General features: G+C 45.5%; 1 non-coding gene across 1 annotated transcript; it reads left to right on the top strand.

Annotated features, from left to right (window-relative positions):
- The first annotated feature begins 2888 nt into the window (after nt 1–2888).
- On the top strand, nt 2889–2992 carry LOC118624823. The gene has a single exon (XR_004958490.1). It is a non-coding gene; the product is annotated as a U6 spliceosomal RNA (small nuclear RNA).
- Nucleotides 2993–4070: the final 1078 nt, after the last annotated feature.

Consider the following 4070-nt stretch of genomic DNA (forward strand, 5'->3'; position numbering starts at 1 on the left):
GTTGACATGCTTGAAGTTGTCCCAGAGGCTCCTTACACTATCCTCATTTTTTTGGATTCCTTTTTCTTTTTGCTGTTCTGATTGGGCATTTTTTGCTTCCTTATATTCCAAATCGATGGTTTGCTTCTTGGCTTTACCTTCTCTACTATTGAATCTTTGTAAATTATTCTTTATTTCAGTTAAAGCCTCCTTCATTTCTAACTGTGCATCGATCATTTCTGACATGTCCTTTTTTATGCTCTTGAGGCCCTCACTGAGTTCATTGAGCATCCTTATAAGCAGTACTTTGAACTCAGCATCTGTTAGGTTACGTATCTCCATTTTGCTTAGTTCTTTTATTGGGGTTTGTTCTGTTCTTTCATTTGGGACCTGTTTCTTTGTCTCCTCATTTTGGCTGCCTCCCTGTGTTTGTTTCTGCGTATTACTTAACGAGAGGTATGGGGTTAGCTGAGACCAGATGCTGCTCGTTTGAAAGAATTTAGGAAAAACCTGAAGCAGGATCCAAGACAGGCCAATCCTCTAGTTAACCAACTGGCAACAGCTTGGGTGGGCCTGAAAGTTGGGTGGGGTGGGCCTGAAAGTTGGGTGGGGTGGGGCGGGGCCTCAGGGAGTCACCAGGGTGGGGCTACCAGCGTGAGCCAGGTTGCTGGAGTCCCAGATATGGAGACTGTCTGCCGCCCCAGGGAAGGGCTCACCAAAGGAACAAAGGCCTCTGACAGCACATTTGTCCAGGAGAAAGCCCCCTCTCCAGCCCTTGCTCCAGTGCCAAACAGCTCAGTTCTTTCCTGTATGTCTCTGGTGCTCCTCGAGCTGCCTCCTCTCCAAGCCTAGAGGGAGAGAGTCCGCTAAGTCCATGCGCGGGCCCTTTAAGGAGCTGCCTGGGCCTCCAGCCGCTTCATCCTCCCTGAGCCTTAGTTCCTGCTGGTTTTTCCAGCCAGAAGTTATGGGGATTCTCTTCCTGGCACTGGAACCCTGAGTCGGGCACCTGGTGTGGGACGGGGACCCCTCAGTCCTCAGGTAGGACCTTCCCAGCCGAGGTAGCTTCCTGATTTTTATCTGCCACATGTGGGTGTGGGACCAGCCTGACGCGCCACCGCCCCTCGCGCCACCGCCCCTCGCACCTCCGCCCCTCCTACCAGTCTCGATGCAGCTTCTTTAAGGTAGTTGTAGGACTTCCATTCAGCTTGATTTCAGGCGGTTCTGAATGATGGTTGTTCTGTGGTTTAGTTGTAACTTGGATGTGGTTGTGGGAGGACGCGATACTGCGTTCACGTACCCGCCATCTTGACCGGAAGTCCCGAGGCAATACTCTTCGGAAGGCTCGCTACTGTTCCTTACGTGTTACGAAGTCTTTTTTCTCTGGCTAGTAGGAATATAAATGATTCCTAGCCCTTTGAGTTCTTCAAAGATTGCTCTACTGGCTCCTTTCCCATGGCTGCTGCTTCTCTCTTGGTAGAGTCCTCAAACCAATGCACTGATTATTATTCAGCTGAAGACGTAAGGTGGCCCCTGTGGATATTGGAGCTCTCTTGTTTCTGCTTTCTTCTCTCCAGTGTTCTTCCCCATGGAGTTTAGCTGCCTGGAGACTGTACTCTGAACGCTGTCTCCTCAACTCAGAAAGATCACCAGCCTCTGCTGGGCTCCCCTTCCCTGTGCAGTGGCGTAGAAGCTGGGGCATTCATCAGGCTCATCTTGTTGGGGTTCCCCCTTTTTTCAGAGATCTCTGTCCTGCACAGCCTCTTTTCCAGTGTCTGGAAGTTAGTTTCAAAGACTTTGAGCAGTTTTTCAGTTGTTTAAGGAGGGAGGGTAAATGTGGCCCGTTACTCTATCGGGACCCTCAGCGGGAGTTTAGTGCTTCAACTTTAGACCTTTCGGTTTAATCAGAAGTTATGCTCCTGAAAACTAAGCTAGTGCTGAGAACAGAGCATGGCACATAGTAGACATTCAATAAATATTTTGGAACGAATGAAATTCTGTTTTCTCTCAATATTGCCGTCAATAAACATTTTCCTTTTAATTCTAATCATGTCCCCGATATGCCAAGAATGTTATCAATTCCCTCCTTCAAGATATTGACTGTTCTCGTCTGTATCCATCTTGGTGTGGTTAACATTCATCTATATCATTTCTAAAATATTTTTGTAAGGGGAGATCCTAAGAGAAGACCTGCATAAACTGAAGTTGCCTCTAGTTGACTTAATCTACTGATAACTTCATGAGCTAAATCTCTAATCAGTTCTATACCCATCAAACAGTGATCTAATCCAGTAACCTAACTTTTCCTTGGATGAAATGCTTTATATGCCTCATCAGCCAAAATAATCAAATGTGGACCTGGTCTAGCTCTATAATTTATAGTTTGAAGACTAGAAAGAATAGGACATTGCTAGTACTGAGATTAATTTCGTCACTTCCAGGCTACCACACTAAATGCTAAAACATGTCTTGAGTGAAATCATGTTCTAAAACAGATCTCCTTTTAGAAGGATAAAGCAGCCCTGGCCGGTTTGGCTCAGCGGTTGGAGCATCGACCTGCAGTACAGAGAGACCCGGGTTCGGTTCCCGCTAAGGGCACGTACCTCGGTTGCAGTTTGTCCCCGGCCCTGGTTGGTCGTGCGGGTGTCCCTTCACATCGATGTTTCTCTCTCTCTCTCTCTTCCTCTCTCTCCCTCCCGCTCTATCTAAACAAAAAAAGAAAATGGAAAACGTCCTCGGGTGAGGATAAAAAAAAATAAATAAAAAAAAAGAAGGATAAAGTAAATACATCTCAAAGTTAGTGACTGGATTAGCCCATAGTGGGCATTTGCCGCCCCCCCCCCGCCCCCCTTCCCTGCACCTGCTGTTCCGTCCTATTAGCACGTTTGCCTTTAGAAACACGGAATGGCATTGTGGGTTTGGCAACACATAAACTAAGATTGGAACAATACAGAGAAGGTTGGCATGGCCCCTGAACGAGATTGACTTGCAAATTTGTGGGTTGCTCCGTATTTTGTGCAGTGCCCTGGTGGGTGTCCTCACACCCTATGATCAGCTTGGGAAAAATATGAGTCAAGCACAGTGTGTGTGACTCAATAGCAAAATCGGGACTTTTCACTGTAAAAATATCCATGTGAGGCAATCTGTGCAATAAAAATGAGGCTGAGTTATACCTGGGGTGTTTGTGCTAACATGTTAACTTGCACTTTCTTCATAAGCCTTAAATTTTCTGAAATTGACTTTCAAAAAAAATTTAATGACAAGAGTGAAAGTACCTATGTCAGCACTAAGCAGCAAAAGAAAAAAGCTCCCTTCCCACCCCCCTCCACTTTTTACAAATAAGATGTGGAATTAAAGGAAACACATTATTTTTTTTTTTTCTTTATTGATTTTGGAGAGAGAGGAAGGGAGATGGGGAGAGAGAGAGAAACATCAATGAGAGAGAAAATCAATTGGCTGCCTCCTGCATGTCCCCCTCTGGGGATTTGGCTGACAAGCTGGGCATGTGCCCTGCCTGGGAATCGAACCGGCAACTTCTTGGGGACATGGGTTGACACTCAACCACTGAGCCACACCGGCCAGTCAATGGTAACACATTTCAAAGCAAAAATGATTTTAGATAACATATTCTCCCCATTTTAAAGTGGAATGTGATGTAGGGGAAGGGTGCCACCTGCTAAGCCACAGCGTAAGCGGCTTATTACTACTGCTTTTCCCCACTTGTTGCCCTAATTCTACATCTATTTCTCACTTTGGAATAATGAGTCTGATTCCTACGTCCTAGAAGAAGTTGCATCACTTAAGCAACATTGCTGACAGTTCCCAGATTGCTAGGGCTTATTACTAGCAAGATAGATAACGTCTGGGAGAATGGTATGTTTGAAAAGTTTGGGAGAATATTGCTTTTCAGATTTTGATGAAAAAGATTAATGGGTCTGCCTATTTGGGCTCACTATGGAGTCAAGGTGAAGACACAAAATCCATGTTCTGATTTTTCTGGGACATAATATGTTAATACATGAACCTTTTCTTCTAGATGAGATACTCAAGCCACAGTGTGTTTCTCATAAACACTGGCCTCATACTGTCCATAC

This window comes from Molossus molossus, unplaced genomic scaffold (assembly GCF_014108415.1).
Source record: "Molossus molossus isolate mMolMol1 unplaced genomic scaffold, mMolMol1.p scaffold_m16_p_10, whole genome shotgun sequence".
In the NCBI taxonomy this organism is placed as follows: Eukaryota; Metazoa; Chordata; class Mammalia; order Chiroptera; family Molossidae; genus Molossus; species Molossus molossus.